The sequence below is a fragment of the Dasypus novemcinctus genome, chromosome 7 (assembly GCF_030445035.2).
Source record: "Dasypus novemcinctus isolate mDasNov1 chromosome 7, mDasNov1.1.hap2, whole genome shotgun sequence".
Taxonomy (NCBI): Eukaryota; Metazoa; Chordata; class Mammalia; order Cingulata; family Dasypodidae; genus Dasypus; species Dasypus novemcinctus.
In genome coordinates, this window is record NC_080679.1 from 40,165 (window position 1) to 67,783 (window position 27,619).

The 27,619-nt window shown below is 42.9% G+C and overlaps 1 long non-coding RNA gene across 3 annotated transcripts in view; it reads right to left on the bottom strand.

The window, feature by feature from the left end:
* Positions 1-946: 946 nt before the first annotated feature.
* The window catches only part of LOC101427938 (uncharacterized), a 34,653-nt gene continuing 7,980 nt past the window's right edge, over positions 947-27,619 (bottom strand). For 2 of the 3 annotated variants that reach the window (XR_009186409.2, XR_011649167.1), the window contains 3 exons: positions 2,801-6,413; positions 2,667-2,702; positions 947-2,556 (listed from right to left, as the gene is read on the bottom strand). This is a non-coding gene — a long non-coding RNA (uncharacterized lncRNA). The remainder of the gene's footprint in view (positions 2,557-2,666; positions 2,703-2,800; positions 6,414-27,619) is intronic. The other variant, XR_009186408.2, reaches the window with a different exon arrangement.

The following is a 27,619-nucleotide window of genomic DNA, read 5'->3' on the forward strand; positions in this document are numbered from 1 at the left end:
ATGGTGATTTCTTCCTTGACCCACTGGTCATATAGAAAGTTGTGCAGTTTCTTGCGGTCACCCCTCGCGCTGAAGTGTGGTTTGCTGGCCTGGTGGGGGAGCAGCCGCGGCAGGCCAAGCCGCTGCCCCCATAATAGGGTGGCTGGTCGGACTCACCGCCACCCCTGAAAGGAGCTTGGCATGGGCGCAGAGTGCCCTCGGGTCTCCCCTTCTCGGCAGCCATGCTTCCGCAGCCGCCCCTCCTCCCGGATGGCGCCACACGATGCCTGTGGGGCGGCACCCTTCTTCTTCTTTCTCCCTGCGCAGGCGCAGGGCGGGAAATTCCAGTCTGCCCTTTCCCCTCCCCTGACAGCAGCAACAGCCAGGCGTGGGCGGGGAACTCAAGTCTGCCCTCCACCCCAGCAACAGCAGCCACCAATCCCTAAACCCTGCCCCTTCCCCCAGCAACAGCGACAGCCAATCCCTAATCACCACCCCTCCCCCGTCCAGTACCTCCCACTGACCTTTCGCCGGCAACCAATCAGAACAGGGCATGGCTTCGACCAATCAGCCTTCCCCAGCCCCTATAAAACTGTTGCCTCTCCCTCAATAAAGTGGACTTGCGTGTTTACCTTGTCTCCGCGGTAGTTCTTCTGCCATGCGCCCTCCAGTCCTGAGAGCCCCCGACAAGGGCCTGGCCTCCCTTGTCCCCAGTTCGTCGCCTGCTTCCCTGGGCGACCCCTTCGTCGCCGGCTTCGCCGGGCGACCCCGTCAGCCGAACCGCACAACCCCTGTGAGACCGACCCCTCGTCTGCTGCCGGACCGACCCCTCATCCCAAGTGGGACTGACCCCTCGTCCCAAGCGGGACCAACCCCTTGTCCAAAGCTGGACCGACCCCTCGTCCGCAGCCAGACCCCACCTCTACCGACCGAGCAAGCCGCCGCAGTTTCTAAGCACTTGGAGAGATTTTTAGTTACCTGTTATTGAATTCTAATTTAATTACACAATGGTCAGCAAACAAACTGTATGATTTTCATCTCTAAAATGACTGAGATTTGTATTATGATCAAATACATAGTAATTTTATAAAATTTCATTGGCATTGTGTGAAAAGAGGGTTTATTCTGCGGTTATCTGATATATGCTTCTCTACATATTGATCAGGTTAAGTTGGTTTCTTATATTGTTTGACTATTTTATATTGTTACTAAATTTTTTAAAAATCTGTTTTTTTTTTTAAATAGAGAATTAACCACATGTTTGTATACTGACGGGAATGATCCAATAGAAACAGAAGTATGAAAATGGAAGAGACAGAGGAGAAATTTGCCAACAAAAAGTCGAGGAGACAAAGAGGGGATGGGATCCGGGGCAGACAATGACAGGGCCATGGTGCGCAGTGTGTGGTCGTGGACTCCAGGAGCTGGGAACCTGTGGACATTCCCTCCTGACTACTTGAGGTCCAAGTGAGGAAGCAAGCAAGACCATTCAGGTTTTAGGCATCTGTTGTCTCTTTCTGGACTAGAGGGAGGTGGAGGAAAGCAGAATCCTGACTGCAGACAAGTGGGAAATAGATGATGAACTACTCACAGCTTCCAGTCCTAACGACACTGACAGAGTCTCCAATCTTACTGAGAAGATGAGCCTACGTGATCTTCTCACCATCACCGTGAGGGGCTGGTTCAAGGGTAATGCTTTAAGCACCTGGCCATTTAAGATGACTCCCAAGTTCTCAACTGTAAGATATGCAGTGCATCAATCTGCCCACTGGTGGCACTGTTCCCCAAAAAAGAAAAGTGAAGATCAAATGCTTCCTCAAAAAGGAGATGAAACTATACACCAACGTGATGGCCAGACTCCCTTCATCAACCCAAGGCTGTATTTTTCAGAAGTCAAAATGGGTCATGAGGTCAAGTCAGGGGTCATTTTCAAATAAGGAAACAATACCATAGAATAGGACTTATCCAAAATATGTTGCACATATTTCTAGGACATTTATGGATTCCACTAATGGATCTTGCCTCAATGTCTCCTGGCTTATGTCAACTTGGATACCACAAATTTTGCCTCACAGGAAAAGCATCTTAGCATCCACATTCTCAAAGTCAAAACCATGCTTTTTTTCTGTACCTAGTTCAACTGCAGATATCACCAATTCTTATATGTAACAAAATCAAACCAGACACAACTACTTTTTCCGACTATTTCCCTAATGATGACAACTCAGCTATGAAACGTATGTTAGAATCATTTTCCAACTGCATTTCTATTCCTGTACTTGAGAATCAGATGTGTCAACACTGCACACCTAGATTCTCAAATGATGAGACTTCTGTTTCTTTTATAAACATCCACTGCCTTCTCCTATCCGGCTTGTACGCAGGATGGCCACTTACCCACACATGTAAATAGAGCCGCTTGCATGGAGGAGGATTCTCACCACCTGCTTGCAGTGAAGCTGGATGTTGTCTTGCACATCCTTGGCTGGGGCATCCTCCCCCACAGGCACATCTCTCGAGAAGAAAACCTTCAGGTCAGTTAAGACCCCACGCTTAGGAAAATGGCTGAGCTCCTCTCTGAAAGAGAATACATAATGAATGGGTCACTGGCAGGTTGGTAACTTAAGCTAAAAGCACCTGAATGATGGAGAGCAGGTAGTTCAGTGGTTTGAGCGCCTACTTCCTACCTCCAAGGTCCGCATCTGATATCCAACTGGTACCTGCTAAAAAATAATTTTAAAAATTAAAAAAAAAAAAACACCTGACTTTAAAAATTATACACTCAGTGGTTGAGCATTAAAATCCTAGAACTGTGGCACACCTGAATAATCTCTGTTCTTATGCCTGCAGCCAAAGAACAGCCACATTGCTCCAAAGTTTCCATCAGGATGTTGTTCCTGGAGTTTTTCTCTAAGTGAAAAACACAGTAATGATGTTTTACATAAACATGTAAAACCAGTCTCTTTCTCTCATCAGGAAACACCACCACCAAACCCAGGGTGTGTAAAAGTCATCTTTGCACTCATTGAAGTTCATTCACTCAATTAACATGCACTACCCACAGGGTGATATGGCCACTCCTGCAAACACAAAGCTAGGGCAGCACCTCCAGGAACTCCAGCTGTCTATGTGGTAGCCAGGGGCCTTGTGGCATGTGTCCAAAGAGAGTATAAGCACTACATTGGGAAACCTACACCAATTTCTACATTAAATAATGTTAGCAGCAACTTTTATGAATAAAATTAAGTCTCAATTACTATTGGAGATGTGGTACAGGGAGCCTGGCCTTTAAAAGGTGGAACAACAACAATCTATTTTAAAAAGTATTTCTGAAATAATGAACACATTGAATATGTCCATTTATATCACTCATTTGCTTTTCTAAGGAAAAACTAAAAAACAAAATAAAAAACAAAACAAAACAAAAACAAAAACAAAAAAACCCAAAACAACTTTGTCCAAAAGGGCACTATTCCACTATCTAGGGAATAGTATATACAAACTGTTGACACTTCACAAATCTGGAGATATGCATGATTCTACATATTTTTAAAAAATATTTGATAGTTCTCTTTGGATACACCTATTGATATCATCCTGTTAAAATTCCTGATGGTTGGGGTTTAACTTTGAAAGTTCTGGGGAACTAGATCTCTGCTATGATTGTTTTCTTCATCACACCAGGAAGGTAAACCACAGTACTATTTAAAAAAAAATGAAAAACAAAAGTGGTACACTAAAAAAGAAAGTTCCACTACAGAGCAAAGTCCCTCTAATATGGTACTTACTATTCCCTGTGGTGACAATTTATTTTATGCTATTCAATTTGATAATTTTTAAAAAATAAGTTTCACAACCAAAGAGAAAGATGCTAAGAAGTACCACAGAAATAACGAAAAATGGCTACTATGTATTCATTCCCACAACCACAAGGTTGTGGCCCTTGGAGCCTAAAGGGGCTAGGCCAGCTCTGGAACCCACCATTATAATGGGAACTGAAGGGTCATTTGGTAAGTGAAAAGAATTTGTTGCTCCAAGAGAGATGGATATCTGGAATATTAAAGCAACCGTGATGACAAGTTTGAAGGAAAACATAGGCAAAAGCAGATAAGCAAGATTATCTTTGTGAAAGAAATCAGAAAGCACAAATTCTCTTTCAAGTATCATCAATCAAATAGCAGCATTAAATCTTATTGAAGCCATAAGTGGGTCTGTTACTACACAGAACTAAACAAGTCTGTCTTGCACATTTTTCTTTTCTATCTAAATCAGAAGTGTTTCCAAATTGAGAGACATGTTATTTTCGAGGAAGATCACTGAACAAATAATCATCAAATTCTTCTTCCAGGCTCATGGATAAGAGCTCTCTAGTAAGCAACCCATAATATACAATAGGGAGAGACACAAAAAGTCTAGATCAGATGGCAGTTTTAAATAGAACGGTGGGATTCTACTCTACACTGGAAGGTGGAATCATCTTACACATTTCAGCCTTTAATTCAGGGAAAACTGTATGAAGTTCATCAACAGATTGAACACCGTATCTTTTAAATGAAGACTTTATTTAAAATGACACTGCATTTGTAATGTTGTGTTGACCTATAGGACTGACTCCTCTATGTACAGTTTCACTAAGGCACTCGATAGAAGTGGCCCGGCGGAGGCAGGACTGAGTAAAGCAAAGTCCCTGTCTTCATATACCTTACATTCCAGCAGAAAGAACACCTGTCAACAGGCTGGTGGGGAGCGCTAAGTCCTTTGAATGAAAGCACATGGGGAATGGAGCTGCTGACTTAGCTTAGCTGTGGGAGAAGACATCTGGCCCTGGTGTCTGATGGGATAGAGTTCCTGGCAGAGGGCAAACCTTCTACATTTTAGGGATGGTAAAGAGACCAGAATACTAGTCAGCTCTTGCTGCAGTGACAACCAACCCCCAAATCTGAAATGGCTTAAAGAGCCAACACTAATGTCTGGCTTTGATACATGAAGGCTGCAGTCTGGCTGTGGCTCTGCACCCTGGAGCTCCTAAAGCAGCAGCCCTGAACAGGATGACCTGTGTCCTTAAGACAGAGAAGAGAGAGGGCAAGACACAACATGACATCATGCCACGTGGAGTGCGCCTGCTCAGATGAGGCAGGCATCCTGTCTCTCCCATCTCTCTGGCCAAAGCTGGTCATACAAATGAGCTAAACATCAATGGGCAGAGAGACCCACTTCCATGGACAGGAAGGGTGCAGGGTGGGTGTGGAGTGTGTGAGCTTTAATGGTCAATGGTGATGGAGAATTTATGTGCCAATCTGCTAGGACATAGTACCCAGTTATTTAATCCAATGCTAGTCTAGGTGTCACAGTGTACAGGTGCCTATCATTTGCAATCAGTGGACTTGAAGGTTAACCTTGAGCATCACTCTTGCCTGAGTTCCCAGGCTCCTGGTCTGTGCTAAGATTTCACTTTTTGATCCCCACAATGCTGTGAGCCAATTCCTTGAACTGCATATCTTTACAGATGTGTCTGTGCATATACATCCTATTGTTTCTTTTCTCTGGAGAAGGCTGGCTGAGGGCAAATACCTCTCATGAGCAGGAGTTGTGTGTGGGGGTATGGCAACAGTGGTCTCACCCACCTCAGAATCGTAGCAGAATGGGTATCATGAGATGAACCAACACTGACATTCTCTACACCGTACTCTACTACATACAGCAAACTCAAGAAGGTTTTCAATTGTATGCTTTATACCTGCAGCTCCAGTGCCTGCATATAGGGTGGGCCATGAAAATCTGTTGAGATGGGGAGGGGAGGAAAGAGTGTGTGGAAGGTAACCCATGTTTAGTACTTAGAATACTTAAAAAAAAAACAAACTTATTGGAGACACCTGGCTATTTTTATACCTTATAGATAACTCAACTGTTCCTATATTACCCCAACATCACAAAGTGATGCAGTAATTCTAGGTCAGTCTTAGAGTATTTCTTAACAAAGGGAATAGGTTCCTCAGTTCCCAGTTTTCCATTCATGCCTAAGGAACCTGGGGATGTCCTGTCTCTAATGCAGTAATCTGCTTTTTGGAGGTGAGGGGAGGTTGGGAGGGTGAAGAATATACTCAAGACTGTAAAGTACCTCTCTATTCCAGGTAGATGAGGAAAATATAAAGCTAAAGGACCTTTCCAAGCCATTGATTTCCCTTAAATCCTCTCAAATAAACACTTTCCAATAATACCCCTTGGGGCTGTGAACTTTCAACTCCGAGGATGGACATCAAGAAGCCAAAATGATCCTAAGATAAAGCGAGAGATGATGCACTTCTTAAATTAGCTGGGAGAAGACTTCATGAAGGATCTTGGTTGTTTTTTCCATTTCAACCATCCTTATGGGCCAGGAGGACCATCTTTAAATTGTTCCTACACATGGGTATCAAACGAGATTGTGCTGAGTGCTGGAACAAAACACAAAATACATAAAAAAGTACAGATGTAAGTAAGTCCACAATTTGTTCAGAAAATCAAGCATATTTTTCTCCTAGGTGTTTTAAAAGTCATTTCTTCTCACTAACAGTACTAATTCAGATCCTATGTACCACGGCCATGACAAAAAACAAAGAAATAGGGATGGGGAGCTCTTACTACCCAAAATGGAAAACTATAAAATTTGTGTCTTACACATTTAGAAAAATACATGAGTCAGCTTTGGGCTGCACAGTTGAAACATTAAAAAGTATATTCAGAGGAAATGAAAATAAATAATTTCCTATCCTTACAATAGAGATTTTATAATTAAGAGTACAGCATAAATTTTCCTTTGAATAATCTAATGACAATGGCTATCGTTTTTTTCTCTCCCGGAGAGGCAAAGAGAATTCTAGCGGTGCTGCAACCACACACTCTCCACGCACCTCAGGTGCCAGGGCTCCTCCGTCATCTGTGAGTGCTGCACGTGCACTTGGCTGAAGAATCGAGGCCACCAGCATGGCCAGCCAGCCTGTACAGACTCCCTTCCACAAAACCACTGTCATGGCCTTAGAGAACAACTCCACGATGTTAAAAACAACATGAAGCTTCCCTGGGTGAAATAAACTTGAGCTGCAAAGCCACATAGGTAAGTTCTTAGAATCTGTATTAGGATTCTAAGCCCCTCTCATTATTGCAGTGGGGGAGTATTTCCATGTGGTGTCTTCAATCGACCTGTTTACGCCCCATGAGAAGAAAGCAATTTTGCTTCCTAAACATTTCTTGCCTTCTTTTACAATACCACTCAGGAAAAGTTTCCTTTACTTCTTGGCCTTCCAGACTAGAGAAGATTTACAACTACTGACTCACCCTTGAAGGTTTCCTTGTGAAGACCCACAGGACATCCATTTAGACTTTGTGAATGACCAGGGGCAAATCCTGACACAGACCCCATAGATTAGTTACTGTTGAGCTGGTAAAATATTAAAGTGCCTGAGGGACAACATGTAGAAAGCTACAAAATCAAACTGGAAATAGCTTTTAAAGATACAGTGCAAGCCAGATCAGGTAGGCATTCTGGAGTTAATTCTCAATCAACAAAGCATGTGACACCTTCTATCACAGAGGAGCAAAGGGTAGAGCAAGATGGGAAATGGTGGTGACCACAAAACGGAGGCCAGGCGAAGGGGCTGCCTGCCCCGTGCAGGGGAACCAGTGCTTCATGGGGGCCTTCCAGGCTCTCCCTGCCCCACCAGCCAGCCAACATGGGGGATAGCCAGTAAAGGAGGCAGGTGGAAGAAAGCGAGGCTTGCAATTCTAAGTGGAGAAACATGGAATTGGATCCAGAACAAGAGAAGATTTCAAACTTTATGAACTCCTGGAGGACAGGAGCTTGTTAGATATGTCTTCTTCATACCTAAAATTGGGTACACTTTCACTGAATGACATGAAATTAGTAGACACTAAGGATTTAAAAGATTGAGTCTTACAAGATTTTAATAAAAAAAAAAAAAAGATGCCATATTGTACTATGTTAACAAATATTAGCACCTTGAGAGTGAAAAAAAAAAAAAAGGATTAGTACCTTACACAGGAATATGGTCTGGGTTGAAGCTTGGGAAAATGTTCTAGAAACAAAATTAAAATAAGCAATTATTAATTCACTGATATTGGAATTAACCTTATAGCTGAGGGATAAAAAAACTGATTCCTGTTCACACATAATTCATGGTTTAGTTTCAAATCATACTTGAGAGCACATATAAATTCACTGTGACTAAGAGAAGTATTATTGGGAATTTTTTCCCAATACCTAAAATTAAAGCCAGATACATTGTACTTCCTTACTCTGAAATCAGTACTTCTACCCAAATGTGGGATTCTGAACCCAGAGAATACTGAGAAAGGGGTCTGTGCAAGGACTTCGGATCAAGGCCCTAGGCATCTATGCATATGTGCAGCTCTTTGGTGAAAGGTGTCCAGAGACTTCAGATTTGAAATAACATCATGGCCCCCCCACCCCTGAAGATTAAAGACCACTATTTTAAGGATTCTGAGAAATATTTAGGATTGAACATTTCTTTGTTTGTATATATCATGAATAAAAAAGTACTGAACATTTTAAAACCAAATATCCAGAAAGCCAGTGGTTACAGAATACATACGTGCTCTTTTAAAAGCATGTTAAAGAAGCAATATGAAAATAAAGTGTCCAAACTGACACTTCAGAATTTTCAGTTTGATATTATGTTTTTTAAGTTATTTAAGCAAAAATGTGAAAAGACATTTCTAAACTGGCTTAGTTCTAATTAATACCACAATAAGGTTTCAGAGGGCTCAATTTCATATTAAATTTCAGATAAATAATTTAAAATATTAAAAACCAATGACTTTTTTGCATGACTAGTTAATAAATGCTATTTTTATAACACTAGAAAATGTAACAGAACATCCACAAAAGGGACTGGAACACAGCCACACGTGACTGGGCTTTCTGAGGCCCCTTACAGCTTCTTTCCAGGGTTCTCACTGCTACCCGCCCCCACGTTAGTGGCGTAAGGCTGAGCTGCAAAGGGTCGGAGAGCTGGTCTGAGTATGGGAAGTGGAAAAGCTGCCTTGCCTGGCAGCACTTCCTAACCACTGAGGGGAGGAGGAGGAAGGACACAAAGGCAGACAAGGTAGAGCAAGCAGGGCCCAACTGCAAAGGCCGGTGCCCTGAACTTTCCCAAGCACCGAGAAGGAGCATGCAGGTCTAACAGTAAGAAGGATGATACACTTTTTGCTGTCACCAAAGACACCTGCAAACATTGAAGACTTCAGTGCTTTACACTACAGGAAAACAGAGATGACACAATTAGAAGTACAGGGAAGTAGTAAGGGTTTAAATACCTTCAGACACTCTTACAGTCATCATCTGTACCTAGAAGATACAGAGGCCATAAGGGTAAAATTTGGAATACTCTGTGATGGGCTCTCCAAGCTTCACCACCTGGAAGACCCAAGTAAGTGGATTTCCAGGGGGATGTTGTGAGTGACCCTTTGGCCTAAGAAAGGAGTGCTCTGTCTCGACCTGCTTGGATCGGACATGTCCACATTCTGGATGAAGCACGCACACTGATGTAACCTCTGTCAATTACCTCATTTCATTAACTTTAAAAGAGACAATTTGGGGGAAGCTCATTTTCAGAGAAAACTTGGCTAAATGACCTTTAAGAAATACAGCTAAACTCACTAAGATGTTAAATTCTCAGAATGATGAGAAAGAGTAAAGACTGACCACTGGTGGGAGAATCAGGACATAAAATAGCTTGGAAGAGGGACTCTCACTTCTAGAAGGCAGCCTGGAGATCACAGCACCCTGAAGACAACATGTAAGACCTTTACTGATCATAATTTAATTCTGTTGAGTTCTCATTATGGCTGTATAAAATTCCACAGGGTAATAAAGAGCAGCAACTTCTCTTTACTACAAAAAGATTACCCACACATCCGTGCAGTCGGAGACTGAGGCCACTCATCCAGTAGCACTGGAAGCGGTGGCCAACAAGATGGAAGGCGTGGAGGAGGCCCAGCAAGCCAAGGCCAGCATGATCTTAAAATACCTGTCAGGTATGTCGGGACATGTCCTCAAGAAGTCTAAAAGTCAAGAGTCTGTTTCTGGACACACCTGTTTTTGTCTCAGCTGGTGATTTTGACTGGCATTTTCTACAGGCATTTACAATATGCCTGTGGCAGGTGAGCTATTGGGTCAAGACGTCTGCTCAAGGGCTTACAGGTGGATGGGCTAACCACTCCAGCAGGGGACCCAGGCTATCAGGGGCTTCCAAATAAGGCATGACTTCCAGAGGGCAAAGCTAAGCTTCAAGTTGGAGATAAGACACAAGGGCAGTGACAATGTCTAAATGGATGGCATAGTATCCATGAAGGCATGAAAGGCAGTCTTAAGAATCTCTGCCTAAAACACCAGAGACTGACAGATTGCATGGATTCCTTAAAGCACTGACGCCAGTGCTGAATGGAGAATAAGCACTCGGGAAAAGGCTGATGAATGAATGCATGCCCCAGATGTCTGTATAGACCTTTGGTAAGATAATAAAGGGTTTACCAATATCACTTGGGATCACAAAGTCTGAAGTACTAAAATGTCCTATAATATAGGCTAAAACAGTGGCATTTATAAATCTTTTAAGATATGTTTTCCTTTCAGAACTATTGAAATTTTATAAAACTCAAAAATGTGACTGTCCTATTTTGGAAAACAAGCTGACAAACATTTACTAAATTAATAAAATTTTTAAGAAGCAATTTTACTTCAAGGGATTTGCTTACAAAAATTCTTCAAACACAAGACTGTCCAACTAGACACTTTTCTTTAGGAATCAGAAACTGAAAATAAACCAATTGCTCTGATTAAATCAATAATTATTGTATATCCAAAACAGTTTGTAAAAAGTTTTCTAATATCTTTTCGTGTTGTGTTTTCTAGAGCTCTTGATTTCTTTTCTAAGTTAAAAGAGACAAATTACAGGACAACATCTGGAGTATGGTAGCCCATTATTTTCTTAGTAAAACAAAATTCAACTGTTAATTCTGAAGGTTTGATTATAAAGGACTTTCATTTTCTGAGTTAAACATTTGTTTTTTGAAATTTTTTAGAATGAGCATATTATCTTTACACTCAAGGGAAAATATGTATCTATGCTTCATAAAATCTTTTAAAAATGATAGAATTGAACTAAAATTGTGAATTTATTGAATTTAATCAAGAAGCTCTCCTCAAGGGGAATTCTGAGTAGTTAAGAAATTTTTAAAGTAGTTCTTTGTATAACACTGACATCTAGTGGATCTATCTCCAAATTCATATAAGTAGCAATAGAGTCTACCAAAACCTTCAATTTCTAATTGAAAATTCTGGTTCAGCAATAACTATATACTATTCCAAAATGGGAAGCTAATTTTTACAAGTGGTGGCAACGAGAGAGGGAAAAACAAAAAGAATCACACCTAAGCCCCTAAGCTCCTATTAGCTTCCTGCCATGAATTAGAATGAGAAAAACTGGCACTGTGTAGCTGGTTAACCTAAAAAGTTAAGTAGGGCCATTTTCATCATGTTTAATGTTTTATACAAAGTTAATGACTGGTAACATCAAGTCTAACCTTAAAAATCCTATTTCAAAAGAAAATTTAAAAATTTCATTATAAATACAATATAAAAATATCTGCCTGTGACAATTATAAATATACCACACACTCTTGGGAACTAAGTGTGCAAACATGTTGCAAAGAATACATTTTTTGAGCCCCGAACAGGCAAATAAATACCAAACCTCCTTAATAAATCTTATACAGACCTAAGCATATTTTTTAACCATTACCTGAAGACCAAAGAAAAATATCTTTTTAGGAATTGCTGTATTTCAAGGCACCAGGTAAAGATGAATTGGAGAAAACTCTCAGGTATATGCTGGCATAAGGCTGCTCCTTTTCAAGTCAAGACAGGAAAGAAGTTCATGACAAAGAAAAGAAAGAAGAAAACAGTGTGCATTCCAAAAAACACAACCAACTGTACTATTTTACATTAGTGTGCTATCCAAGTGCAATTATGATTTGGAGCAATGCTGATTTAGCCAAAGCATTTCCCCCAAATGAAAACAACCCAAGAGGCAACCTTACAAAAAGAGAATAATTACAAATTCAACAGCACTATCACATGAGCCTTACCTACCAAATCTAGGTGTGCCATTGACAAGAAAGGAGACATCTAAAACAAGGAACAAAGCCTATGGATGGCAGCAGCCCCTTAGAATGGGTAATGCACAACTCAAAAGTAAACTGAGAACTAAATGATTTCAAGTTCATTCTAGGCAAACAATCAATGTGAATTTAAGTTTTAAAAAAGAAACTTTTAATTATGAAAAATTCAATTAATGTTATATACTAAATAAGTGCTGATAAGTATGCTAAGAATGATCCATAATAGGAATACAATGAAAAAATGGTTCTAGGCTGTTGCTTCCCAAAGACAACAGTTAGTTTAACTTTCAATGCCCAGAAAGTGTCCAAAAAGCAGGAAGTCCACTATCATCTCATGCTGTATCATTCATGCAAAAGCTAAAGCACGGGAGAGCCTGGGAGGAAGGGCAGGCACCTTGCCCTGAAGCACACACGGCCTAGGCACCTTGCCCTAGAAGCACACACGGCCTAGCAAGCTTGCAGGGCATGCTCTTGTGGTCAGTTCCAGCCCACAGGCCCAGTAAGTCATGTCGTCAGGGCTGCAGCACCTGTCTTCCTCGTGTCTTCCTTGATTTCAAGAATCAAGAAGACATAGTCTTCTTTTCTGTCCTCAAGGTGCAGTCTCTGGAGAAGGTGCTGCACCTCAGAATCACTGTTAGGACACATCACATGAAGGAATCTCTGGGTGAAAGGAAAAAAATTGGTTTTCTAGAGAAGAACCAGAGACCAAAAAAAAAAAAAATTCCTCAGGAATTGGAGTATACAATGTTTTATTATATAAACACGTTAACACATGGACAAAGGAATAAAAGAATTCTACCCACAATAACAACAAATAAATAGCTGTAACTAACCAAATGAACATATTTTTATTAGGAGCTATTTTTAAAGAGAAACTTGAGAGGTATCTAATGTTTTGCTTTATGAAATTGTGTATTGGAGTGAATGGAAATTAAGACCTTCCTCATTTTCCACAGAATAAGGTGTGTCAGCAAGCAGCGGTTTGAACAATCCATGTGAAATCTTGTTCTTATAAACCCAAACACACAAAATATGAGCAAAAGAACTAATTAAGGGCATCAGCATGGCTCTCAATTTCATTTTCTTTACTTTGCTTCCTCCCTTTAATGGAGAAGAGGGATGGACACTATTTTTCCTTGGTGAGCATAAAATGCTGTACTTGCAGCAAATGGGGGCTGGAGAAGGAGCTGCCCCAATATTTGGGGCCCAGGGACCCAGGAAGGAGGCAGACTCAGCAAGTGGTCACCCCAGGCTCCTTTGTGTCAAAACTGCCAAACATCAGCACAGAATATAAAATGCCATGGTTTTTATAGTATAAAGATATGATAATATGGCTTATTCAAAAGGTGGAAACAAACATGGAGCTACTCACTAGAATGCAAGCAAAAACACCCAGCTGTGACAACTGTTATATTTTCCTCCTATTTGGAAGTTGAACTAAATCCAAGTGGAGAGACATGACATGCTTTTACTCCCCTGAAAAGCACAACCCCTTGAAATCTGAGGACCTACATCAAACAATGGCCTGAACTAAATGACTGAAGATGCACTCGAGCACTGAAGTTTCAGGATCACACACCAAGTTTTGGAGTTGAGGTCCATGGATTTGGGTGGGAGTGTGTGTGGGAGGAAGGGAGTTAAAAGTGGTAGTACATGAGCCCCCAAAAGTATTTGCAAAAGGTTTTATATAATATCGTACCATTTTTCTGCAAAGAAGGTCATAATTTCTTCCCTGATCTCAAAGGAATCTGAGAACCACAGCCTGAGAAATTAACCTTGACGTGACTGTCTAGAGTCAGCTCTATTTCTAACAAGCTGGTCAACCTGAGATGATAAAGGTCTTTCCTGGGTCTCTTATATGTAAAGGTTTGTTCTGATCCCTTTGTTCTTTCAGGGTTTAATGAGGAAGGCAGCAGCACTGTTCAACTGTTAAATCATTTCAAGGGTCACCTCTCACCTGCACTTCTGCACATCATGGAAGGGAAACAGGCATGAGGGAGGGGAAGACAAGCTGACAGATCGAGGACCACAAGGCCAGATGTGCTCAGAGACCTCGTCTTTCCGCCTGTGTAAGAGCATACCCTGCCTGCCTCTTTCTTAAGAGAACTGTCCGGAAAATTCAACTGTGCTGAGAAATCACCTGTAACTTACAGAAATGTCCAATTCTAACAGCAGAGGGGATTTTATGGCGTCATCTGTAGTGAGTTGAACTGCCTTTGAAATTGGAACTTGAAAAACTGAATTCACTGACATCACAGATGCTTGGCTTTTCCCCTTGAAAGACAAAAGGTGTGACACATAACTCAATACAATTTTCAATTATACCAGTGCTAAACCAAGTAGCTTACCTATGGGATCTTATAAAATGCCCTGGCCATTTAAGCATTGTCTTCTAGGGTAAATGACTACAGACATTATTTTTCAAAAACTTACTCATTCATAAAGAAGCTTATGTATATTTCTAAGTACTTGTCTAGTAGACATTGGAATTTCTGAAATATATACTGAGAACACCAGAAGCTAGCATTTTCCAGAAAAGGCCTAGTAGTCTTCTAATTAACTATGAAGAAGGAAATGGTATTCATGTCAATGTTTCAGGAAAGGTGTCCTATAAGAAAGGACAGATGTTTCAAGATGGCTAGAACGTGTATGGACAGATGGTCATGGAAACTGAATTCTTGCATTTTATCTAGTTTTCTTCACCTTACATGTAACTACTCCACGTGATTCGTGGCTCCCACACAGGACAACACAGGTCTCAGGTAACCACAAAGAAATCCAATTCTGTACTAGAACTCCACCCCTTTCCTAACTAGTTGTTCAAGTTTTAAACTAGAAAACTACAGGTTAAGAGGTGCTAGTCACTTAACTTTGCAAAGTGTTAGTGGGAAGCTGGGAGAGGGGTCAGGGCAGGAGTAGAATGTGGCAAGGACCATGAGGCACCACCCACCTGCTTTCAGGCTCCAGCAAAGGCAGGGGCACTGCCCGGACATGGCCCTCGGCACCAGGCACCCGAGAGCCTTCAGCACCTCAGCTCACACCCCTGCTCAGAGACAGCCCATGTCCAAGCACCTATCCATGACCATAAAGGCACAGTGCCTCTGTGCCTCTGAAGGTCCACATAGCTCCAGAGACCCCGTAGGCATGGCAGGGACTTTGCTGAGCCTGCATCACAGCTCAGCGACTCACAGTGGACAGTGCCGCCACCCCTCCATTCCTCAGGGATGCCCTAAGATGCACCTCATAGCCTGACTTCCAGAACCCAGGTTGTGAAAACTGTGCCAGAGAGGCCCAAGAAAGAAGCTAGAGTTGGAGTTTGGAGCTGAAGGCCAGAGGATGGGGCTCTCATCTCCTGAAGCCTGAGGGGAGAGAAAGCTAAAACCAGCCTTACATGGGAGAAAAGGGGACTCTGACACATGGGAGAGGCCCCCGCAGCTGAACATCTTGAGTCCTTTCACCCCTTAAGCCAAAAGGATGCAGATGGAGATGCTCTGTGACAACACCAGAGGGCAGTTATCAAGGCCACCAAGACCAAGCTGGGGACAGCAGCATGAGTCTGAGGGGTTCAGTGGGGGCTCCCCACAGTCCAGGTGACAGTACATAGCCAGCCATACCAGGTCGCACAATTACCTCAGTAAGTGGGAGGGCTGGAGTGACCTGACCCTTAGAATTAATGGAGATGGCCAAGAGGACTAAGAGGCTCTAGGGCCAAAAACAAATGAGCAGCCAACAAGGGCACTGGATCAATACTTAAAATGAAGACAAATCAAGGGTGGATGACCAGAAACTGAGGGCAGCTGCCTAAGATCCCAGTCCTTGTCCAGCTTCCAGTCCTAGAGTTCAGTGACTGAAGGAGAGAGCAGTCCCAAGGGAAGGACTCTGCATTCAGTAAGGATTCCCAGTCCCTTCAGAGGGAAAATGGAGCTACCAAATGCTTCAAGAGTGTTAAGAGAAGGACCGTGCTGATGTTGATACCCGGGGATCAAGAGGGTCCCTGTGGCCCACTGACCAGAGTAAGAACAGTTGGGGCCAGGCAGTAAGGGCAGTTCTGTCCCAGTCCAATCCAGTAGGTCCACGGAAGGCAAGACCCCACAGGGGTCATTTCCTGAGCCTTTGAATGTATAATCAGAATCATCACACCCGGGCGTTGGTACCAGCCAGCACTGAACTCCTGACCTGTGGGTAGAGTGATCCTGGTGGAGAAGTCCAAGAGGAAGACTCCAAATTTCACACCACTCTTCCTCCCACTAAGATAGAATTTTTTTTTTAAAAAAGCATATATGTAACACTCTGGGAAAAATGGTAGAAATCAATAAGATCCTCAAAAACCTAAAGGTTATGGGGGAGCGTCTCCACCACATCTCCATTTAATTTGCTGATCTGGTCTCTGTGAATACCAGATGGATTCTGGGGATTGAGCTACTGCAAACTCAACTAGTAGTTCCAACGGTGGCCTCCATGTCAGATATGATTTCTTTGCTAAGGCAGACTGACTTGGCCTCAGGTCCATGGGATGTAGCCACTGATTTACCCAATGCACCCTTTCTACCATTCCTACAATGAAAGAGGATTAGATTCAGTTCACATTCACTTGGAACAGACAAGGGCATACATTCACAATTCTGCCCCAGGACTGTGATAGTGCACTTACCTGCTCTTACATAAGATAGGCTAAATAAATCTGGAGCATCTGGACATTCAGCAGAACAGTGTACTAGCTCACTACATCAATGACATTAGGCCAATCAGACAGTGAGCAAGCAGCAGCTCACAGGCCAGCACCCAGGAGGTGGGAAGTCAACCTTAGTGAGGCAGACTGAGTGGCCGCCACATCCATGCTACCTTTAGGGCCTAAGTCCAGTAGTCTGGTAGGCAGGACATCCCATCCCAAGTCAACAACGTAGTACTGCATCTTGGATCTCACTCCACGCAGAAACAAGTCTGGAGGGCCTCTTCAGGCTCTGGGGCAGCCCGTTCCACACCTGGGAGCAGAAAGGCTGCTTGAGTGGAGCAGGCCCAGGTGACTGTGCTCTAAAAGGTCCTGTTGCTGCCCTGAACTACACAGTAGAGAAGACCGCATGCTATTACAGGTCAGTGATGGGGCAAAGATGCCATGCAGGTGAGCCCCAAGGGGAGTATCTCAGTGCAGGCCCCGGCATTCTGGAGCAGGGCCATGCTAACTGCAGCAGAGAATTACAGTCTTTTGAAATCCACTCCTGATAGGTACAACAGGGCCCTGGGAGAGAGAGAGCATCTGAGCAAGGCCCACAGTGGGATCACAAGTCCAGGACTGCCCATCACAAAAGCTGTGGGAACTGCCAAGCCAGGGTGGGCCAACTCAGCAGCAATCCCTTTAGGACCTGGAGCCAGCTGGTTCAGTTTTGAGCCAAACTAGGTCCCCAGGGCACAAGCAAGCTGAGTCAGCAGGCGGCCCAGGAGCCCATGCCGTACCACACTACTGCAGCTCACACCTACAGCTGCAGGGAATTAGCCTAGGACCAGCTGGTCATTCTAGATAGATATATTGCTAACAATGTTAAACCCTCAACAGAGAGAGTAAATTAGAAAGGGGGTACTGCTAGAGGCACACAGGGAGTATTAGAAGACATTACAGCTCCTAGGCTCACAACTTCTCCAGTAAAAATAAAACTTTTTAAAAGTGGGTCTTAAGTCCTTTTGGGGGATGTGTCTGTGAATTTCATTCAAGAGTATGTACTGACAACTATACCTAGTGCGGGCAAAATAAAAACATTTTAAAAAAATACAAAGACACTATAGTTAACAAGAGAGGTAAAAAATGAATAGTAGTCTGAGGAGATTTGCAAAGAAAACAAACAGTCCTAAATGCTTCAAGAGGGCATAAGCCAGCACCGAATACTACTACTAATGATGATAGTTATTAAAAAAAAAAATCTTTGTCCATTTCTACTTAAAATACAAGGAAACAACTCTAGAGAAATATCCATTAAAAATTAAATAGAATGCCAAAGCAATTTTGAAAATGAAGAATAAAGCTGGAACACTTACATTACCTGATTGCAAGCCTCATTTTTCAGAGTGAACAAGGCAGTACACTTTTGACAAAGTATGGTGGAGTGAATTCTGGATCCCAATGGGACACGTTTCTGGCCCTGGTTGGCATGCTGGTGTGTGGACCCTTAGTGAGTGGTCTCTTCCACGGTTCTTCAGGTAAGCAGGGTCCTAACTCCATCAGGCTGGGCTCCAAGCAGGATTAACTGGGGTCCTTTCTAAGCAGAGGGAAAGTCAGAAGGAGAAAGAAGCCACGGAAGAAGCTGCAAGTCAACCAAACCTGGAAGAAAAAGGGCAAGATGCCCCCATGAGCACTGCCATAGGAAAGAAAAAGCCAAGGAGCCCCCAGGCTGCTAGCCAGCTGGAAGAGCCAACCTTGGGAGGAAGCCAGGCGTCTAGCTGCTGAAACTGTGAGCCACTGAATTCCTGCTGTTAAGCCAACCCACTGCACGGCATTTGTTTTAGCAGCTGGAAACAGAAACACAAAAGAATAGTCTCCAATGTAACAGAACAGAGAGATCAGCAATAAACCAATGTATGTGACTGATTTTTCACAAAGTCGCAAAGTTAATTCAACAGAAAAAAGACAGTCTTTACCACAAACGGTACTGAATATACATACGCAAAAAATACAAAGCCTGAGTGATACACCTTACACAAGAATTACCTAAGACTGAATCAAGATACAAATGGAAAACCTAAAACAATCAAACTTCTGGGGAAAACAAAGTAGAAAATCTTTGTGACCTTTGGTTAGGCAAAGATTTCTCAGATACAGCAATAAATGGATTATAAAAGAAAAACGCTGATAAACTGCATTAAAAATTTTAAAACTTCTGCTCTGCTAAAGAAACTGTTAAGAGAATGGAAAGACCAGTCACAGTCTAGGTGAAAATATTTACAAAACACGTATCTGACTAAAGACAATATCCTGAATATATAAAGTACTCTTACAACTTAACAAGCAAACAACACAAGATAAAATGGTCAAAAAAGCCAAACTTTATTTCACCAAAGGAAACATGGATAGCAATCCAAAACATGAAAAGATGTTCAACATCATTTGTCATTAACTGGAAATGTAAACAAAACCAATAATAAGAATAAGAAAATTACAAATTAAAACCAGCTAAAGTTAAAAATCCTGGCAATGCCTCTACTGACAAGTACATAGAGCAACTGGAACTCTTACACATTGTTGGGGGAAATGTAACATGGTAGAGCCACTTTGGAAAACAGCTTGGGAATTTCTTATAAAAGTAAAAATACACTGAACGTACAAGCTGGCAATCTCATGCCTAGCCATTTACCCAAGAAAAATGAAAAGGAAAAAGCGTGCACCTGAATGTTTATAGCGGTTTTACTCTTATTCATCAGGAACTGGAAACAACCCATGCACCCTTCAATCTGTGAACAGATAAACTATAGTATACACAATGGAACACTACCTATCAATAAAAAAGGAACACACTGCAGACACAAGCAAGAACAAAGACTAATCTCAAATGTATTATGCTCAGTGAAAGAAACCAGACTTAAAACACTGAGCACTATGATTCCATTGGTACGGCATTCTGAAAAAAAGCAAAACTGTACGGACAGAAAGCAGATCACTTGCCAGGACAGGAAGGAGGGGCAGGGACAAGCTCTAGGGATGCTGACCCAGAACCCCAGTGAAAGCCACTGCCTTGGACACTGGGAGCTCCAGGTAAAACAGCCCCAGAGCACCCACAGGAAATGGGAGATGAAGAGCAGCTCTATTATTGAACCCGGCATCAGGACGTTTGGAAAATATTGATCAACTCACGTGTAACAGTTTATATTTCCACTATTTACTCTCTGCATTTGTAAAATAGAAACAATCTTTTCTATCTTACACTACTTTTGTTATTTTTCCAACCTGTTATCCTCTGTAGCAGTTTGATAGAGCTATGAATTCCAAAAATACACACTGGATTATGTTTGTAAACTGGTCTGTACCTGGGAATGATTAAATTATGATTAGGGCTTTGATTGGGCCCCATCATCAGAGTGTTGACTCCCTACCCCTTGGTGGGTAGGGACTCAAAGATAAAAGACATGGCAAAAGACAGAGTTGGAGATTTTGATGTGGGAGATTTTGATGTTGGAATTTTCAGCTGGAGCCCAGGAAGAACAGAGTGGAAGAGAGACAGCTCCTTAGACACAGCAGAAGGCCCCAAAAGAGAGAGTTGAGCATCTACAGCTCACCTTGTGGAGAGAGGCAAAGCCTAGAAAGCCTCATAGTCTACAGCTGGTCTTGTGGAGAAAACAGAGGGGCTGGTCTCAGAGAGAAACCCAGGAAGCCTGAGCCCTGGCAGAAGTCGGCAGCCATCTTGCTCCAAAATGTGGCAAAAGATTTTGTTGAGGGAAGTAACTTAGGATTCATGGCCTGCTAACTGTAAGCTTCTACTCCAAATAAATACCCTTTAAAAAGCCAACAGATTATGGTACTTTGCGTCAGCACCCATTTGCATGACTAGTATGCCCTCTGAGTCTATCTTTTCATTAGAACACTCAAAGTGTTGCTTAAATAGTTCAGATTTTAAAAAATTTTTAACTCCATTATCAACTAATAGCTCAAGCCTATTTAATGAACTCACCATGAAAAAAATAACTCTTAACAGACCCTCCCAACAACTCAGCATTGTCAGGTTACTCAGACACTCCATCCCTCCACCATACATTAACCTGAGGCCTGCAGGTAGGGGAGCTGCTCCCCAAGAGTCAGGTGTGTCAGTTCTCAACCCTGATAAAAATGCCAGTAGGATCTTTTGCTGTAATTATGTTGCATAATTAAACAGTTTACAAACTAATAACTCACACTTGTGGCTGTAAAAAAATAAATAAAACTTCTTTCTTTGAATCTTTTAGGGTGATAATAAAAAATTAGATGATAAAAAATGCTATCACATTAGGTTTATGCAAAACAGTTCTACTATACTAGGACGCTGGAATCAAATTGCTTCTCAAAGTCTTTAAGACTTTCCTCATTAATAAAAGAAAGCAGAAAGCCCTATAATAAAAGAGTGGCTGCACTGATTTATTTATTTAAGCATGTGAAAAGGATGTTCAGAGTATCCACTATCAATAGTGGGAAGGAATTATTACTCAATTTGATGTTCAAAAATTTACATTTATTTGTGAATGAGAAAGTACTCTTTGAGGAAAAAAAAAATATGGACAAAGAGTGCGTCTCTCAGATATCATCCACCTACAAAATGAATGAACTCCAAAGTGGGGCATCCCATGGCACCAAAAATCATTCTGGAAAAAAATCTACTGTAAATAGGCTTGTTAAGTTTAGCTGTTGAAATAAATTTGCTAATAGTCCACAGTTCACTCTGTACCACTTACATCTATAACGAGAAACTAAGAAGTTAACTATCTAAAATAATGGAGATGCTGACCTCTTAACCATTACTTCTTCAAGAACAAAGTAATGTAATAATATAAACACTTCTGTAATGCAGAGATGGCTAAATTTTTTCTGCAAAAAGCAGCCATGGACAATGTGTAAGGGAATGAGCTTGGCCCAAAGTTCCAATAAAACTATTTACACAATCAGGTGGCAGGCCTGCAGACTATAGTTGATCCCTGTTTGTTAACAAAATTAACACCCATGGTAAATCAACATTACACAGTATAAAGCAGAAAGCTACACTGCTTACTTGTCTAACAGACTCCTACAGATGTACCTGTAAATATTCTGGTGGTAAAGCAGGAATATTCAGAGAAGCCTGTGAAAGTGGGGGCACTGAATGGGTAAGGGAGGACTCAAAGTCTTCAGTGAAAGCATTCGACCGACTGTTGTTGGCTGCATTTTGTTCCAAAACCTCGGAATCCTTTCTTCATGAATCACCTAATCTCAGACATTCAATTTGTAACTCAAGGTGTAATAATTCTGGTTCAGCAGAGCCTGTCCTCAAGGAGGCCTTAGATGCCATTGTGAGAGTTCCACTCATGTCCTCTTTTCCTCTACTTGACATAAAATGCTTTGTGAGGGCAGCCCAAAGTCCATCAATCCATGGCATAAACATGAGCTCTAACCCGTATTATATAAATAAATTAAAAACCTAAGTTATCTATCATAAATCTATACCAGTGGGATGATGGCAGAGTCTGTCCATTTCTTAAAAATGAAGACTACTCAAGATGCAAAAAATACCTACATGAACAATTAAGTTTTTAAAAAGGTAGGATATATGTGTTCATTAGTTTTGATGCTATAAAAATATACATACAACTATAAAGATCAGAAAAAGAATGAAGATGTTTTCATAACAGGATATAGGATTTCCTCTTAATTTCCTAAAATACATTTAATAATTTCAAAAAACTTTTGTTTTTCAGAAGTCATCATTCTAAAGAGGCATGCTATATGCTGATGTGACTAACAGAACTCAACCAAAATCCAAGTCTACTCTAAACCTCACAGGTAGTCATTACATCAAGGGCATCATCTTTTTCTGCTTAGACAACTTACTAACCTTCTCTTTCCTATAAATCAGGGGTTCTTAACATGGAGTCCCTCTTTGAATTGAAATCCAAAAAAAATATTATTCTTGTGGGGGCTGTTGGTGCACGTGTGATGTATGTGTTAATTAATACACAGTATAGTCTGGACTTGGTCAGGGGTCTGTGGTTTTCACCTGACTGGCAAAGGGGTGCATGGGGAAAAAAAGATTAAGAATCCCTGCTATAGAATAAAACATCACTAAGTAATCACTCCAAGTCTTTTGACTAAATAAACAATTCAAACTTCTGTCAGTTCTGAACAATTTATTTAGTAACACTTCCAGGGAGGCTGACCACCACGGGATGAAGGGGAGGTGGGGGAGGGAGAAGAGTAATCTTTTAGGAAAATTAAATGAATCATGTAGGTACATTACAAAAAAAGAGACACCTCAAACAATAACATCCCCCATACTCCCTAAACAGAGAAAGTCTGAGTAGAGTCAATGAAAAGGAGAGACTGAGAGGGATCTTGGAAATGACGTTCTCATCATTTTAAATCAAAACTCAAAGAAGGTACCAAAGTCCAATTCAAAAAGCTAAATGGCATAAGAAGAGGCACATTTTAGACCTCTGTCTTATTATGAATCAGGCTACAATTTCATGGAACTCATTAGGTGTGCACATGGTACACAGTTCTAAATTTGGTTACACATCACATCCATCACTGAGGAGTTTTTGGAAAGGGAAGTTTATAAAATTATGGGTCCAATCAGATACATTTAAAATTCCATTCTCACAACTTGGAAACAGTAAGATGGTAACAATATACACAACTCTAATAATCACTACAGGGCAGGCACTGTTCTAAGATGATAATGTTCATTCATTCATTTAATTGGCCAAAAGCCTTACCTAGTGTGTATTATTTTATCTATATCATAGGAGGAGAAAACAAAGCACAGGACATATAATAGTCACTTTGCGGTCACCAGTCCGGCTGAAGTGTGGTTTGCTGGCCTGGCGGGGGAGCAGCCGCGGTAGGCCAAGCCGCTGCCCCCATAATAGGGTGGCTGGTCGGACTCACTGCCACCCCTGAAAGGAACTCGGCATGGGCGCAGAGTGCCCTCGGGTCTCCCCTTCTCGGCAGCCATGCTTCCGCGGCCGCCCCTCCTCCCGGATGGCGCCACCCGATGCCTGTGGGGCAGCACCCTTCTTCTTCTTTCTCCCTGCGCAGGCGCAGGGCGGAAAAATCCAGCCCACCCTTTTCCCTTCCCCCGACAGCAGCAACAGCCAGGCGTGGGCGGGAAACTCAAGTCTGCCCTCAACCCCAGCAACAGCAGCCACCAATCCCTAAACCCTGCCCCTTCCCCCAGCAACAGCGACAGCCAATCCCTAACCACCACCCCTCCCCCATCCAGTACCGCCCACTGACCTTTCACCGGCAACCAATCAGAACAGGGCGTGGCTTCGACCAATCAGCCTTCCCCAGCCCCTATAAAACTGTTGCCTCTCCCTCAATAAAGTGGACTTGCGTGTTTACCTTGTCTCCGCGGTAGTTCTTCTGCCGTGCGCCCTCCAGTCCTGAGAGCCCCCGACAAGGGCCTGGCCTCCCTTGTCCCCAGTTCGTCGCCTGCTTCTCCAGGCGACCCCTTCGTCGCTGGCTTCTCCGGGCGACCCCGTCAGCCGAACTGAGCAACCCCTTGTGAGACCGATCCCTCGTCTGCTGCCGGACCAACCCCTTGTCCCAAGTGGGACCGACCCCTCGTCCCAAGTGGGACCGACCCCTCGTCCAGAGCTGGACCGACCCCTCGTCCGCAGCCAGACCCCACCTCTACCGACCGAGCAAACCGTCGCAGTTGGCGCCCAACGTGGGGCAAGGCAACCCCACCACAGCACAACGTGGGGCAAGGCAACCCCACCACAGCCTCACTCCATAACCTGGCGCCCCCCCCCCCCTCTTCTCACCATGGGACTTCTCTCGTGCAACATTGCTGCTACCTGAGCCTTGGCTACCTCATATGATCCACGGCGGTCTGGGAGAATCGCTGGATGGCTTTCTCCTTCCATGTCGGGGGCTTATACCGACCCGCTATGATTAAGAGGAGCCTTGGATTTCTCGGGAGCACGCGCTTGCACGTCTGAAGTAACCCTACCATAGCCCTACGCTCTCCTCTCTTCTCACCCCTATCTTTTCGCTCTGCATTGCTGCTCCTGAACCTTGGCGACCTCATACGATCCACGGCGGTCTGGGAGAATCGCTGGATGGCTTTCTCCTTCCATGTCGGGGGCTTATACCGACCCGCTATGATTAAGAGGCGCCAATAAAACTCTCAGGAGCACGTGCCTGAGCACCTCCACCCCTGCCTTCACCTCTGCCTCCTCCCTTCTGCGCTTGCTCCCCTTTGCCTTGCTCCACTGCTCGTCGTCCCGCCCTCCCCTCGTCGGGGCCTTCTCTTGGCCCGCGACCACCGTCGGAGCCCCACCGGCTCCGACCCCTCGTCTCACCGCGCACCTCGGCTCCCATCGCCGCGCTCTCAAGGTAAGGGCCCCTTTTCTTATCGGCTCCAAAAGGCCATTAGCAATGGGTAACATCCTATCTGCTAAGCAAGCCCCACAAGTTCGGGCTCTTGCCGGTCTCCTAGACACTCACCGGTGTAAGATCTCTTTGAAACAGCTTCAAGTGTACTGGGACCTTCTTCTCCCCTTTAATCCGTGGCTTACCACGTGTCAGCTTTGGGACCCGGACACCTATACTCGCCTTATAGATAGGGTCACTTTTGCTGTGGAGCAGGAAGGTAAAAGATTCCCTCCTGGCTTATTACAGGCAACATAAAGTCCAGAAAAAATCTTGAAGGGTATAATCTATGATATGCTATATAAAAAAAGATTTAAAAGCAGCTATACCAAGAAAGTAAGAATTATGAGTCAACTGTAAATAAATTATATATTTCTGTTAATGTGTTGTAATTGTTCTGTGTTTGTCTGTCTGTTCGTTCAATGTCAACGTATATTGTGATACCTCCGGACGGTAAATATAAATTACCAGAAATCTTTAAAAGAGCTCTATTCAAATGGCCAAAAATTAAATAAGCGCTTATATTAATACTTAAGTTTATTATATTAATACATAAGTTTAAATGTTAATAAGATATCTACAATTTAAAAAAAATTGTAAGTCTTAATTAACAAAATTAACTGTACATCTTCATAAAAAGTTGTTCTTGCCTAGATTAAAATGAATAACTTATTTTTCTTCACAGGATAATATAAAGAATGTAAAACTTATATGAATATTAAAAAGGTTAAAAGTTTGTAAAAATGCTAACGGAAATGTAATAAGTTTTGCAAAAAGACGTATTTTGTCCTAAAGTAGGATGGCTAATTTTTCATAAACTCTTGAAATTTAATTTGCATGCGGCAAGTGTAAAAGGTATTGTGATAACTTTACGTAAGGGAATGTGTTCTGTAAAGATAAAATTTATCTTCAATAGTTTACATTAAGGTATTAAATGGCTAATTCCAAAAGGTCATTCTTAAATGTATATATATAAAACTAAATTGATGATAATAATAATAAAAGGTAATTTTGTAACAGGAAAGATTAACAGCAACCAAGCTCCCCTGCCAACTTGCTTTTAGGAAACGGTTTCTAATATTGCATGCTACTAAGTATTTAAAGAAAAGTTATTCTTAAGGAAACAGAGGATGATTTTGTCTTTGCAGCCATTGTCTACTTAGCAACACCCCTCGCTATCGGCCTAGCCACTGTTGCGCCGGACGATTGAAACCTTAAACAAAGACTCCTCCTCACTGTCATCTTCCTATCTATCGTTACTATATTTACTGCCCTCATTCTCCTTCGTTTATAAAGCAGTCTCCTACAAACCACAAAGCTTCTGTCTTAAACATACCATTCTCAACCCTATCCTCTAAATGATCTTCTCACTTCCCCCACAGCCTTTAATACTCTATTTCTTTCTCATAACCTTTGCTTTCTTGATAATATTTTCCGCCATCTGTCTAGCCACTACCACCCCAGAAGATTGTAACCATGGCCCCCCATGCCGCCATCGCTCTCAAGCAGCTCCAGCCCCGCGAAACGGCCCGCAACCTGCTTTCCCCGGCCTGCGGCCTGCTTTCTAGCATCTAATAACGTTTCTGCTTTTAACAGCTCCCCATACTTCTGCGGAGCTTCCTCCTGTCTCGACCTCACTCCTCTTCTCAGCCATCCAAAGCGTCCTTTCTCGTCCCCCGCCCCCCTCCTTTTTTCGCTTGAACCCCTACTGCGTTGCAGATTGGGCCGCCCCATGTCGGCCCGCCCCATTAACATCGGCCTCTCTCGCACCCGTGAAGACTTTGGCCTTCTTATTGTCCTCGCCTACGTCTCCACCACTCCCGACGCTGCCGCCACCACCGTCGCTGGTGCCCTGATGCAACTTGTCCTCACCACTGCGATCCTCCAGACCATCACACAGTCTGCCTCTGCCGCTCTTCGCCACCAAGAAGAGATCAACCACCTGTAATGCGCTATCATCCTGGACTTTTAACAACAGATAGACCTTATAGCCACCGAGATCAACGGGAATTGGACATTGGCCACCCTTGCTTGCAACGGCAAGATACCGCCCCCCAAATTGTACATTTGTATCCCCGTCATACTCACCTCCCTCTTCAGCCCCACTTCCCTCATTGCTTACTGCCTCTTGGGCCTCGGCTACTTGTTGCTGCTGCCATCCTGGCCCTTATTTGAAAAGAAGGGGGAAATGCGGTCACCAGTCCGGCTGAAGTGTGGTTTGCTGGCCTGGCGGGGGAGCAGCCGCGGTAGGCCAAGCCGCTGCCCCCATAATAGGGTGGCTGGTCGGACTCACTGCCACCCCTGAAAGGAACTCGGCATGGGCGCAGAGTGCCCTCGGGTCTCCCCTTCTCGGCAGCCATG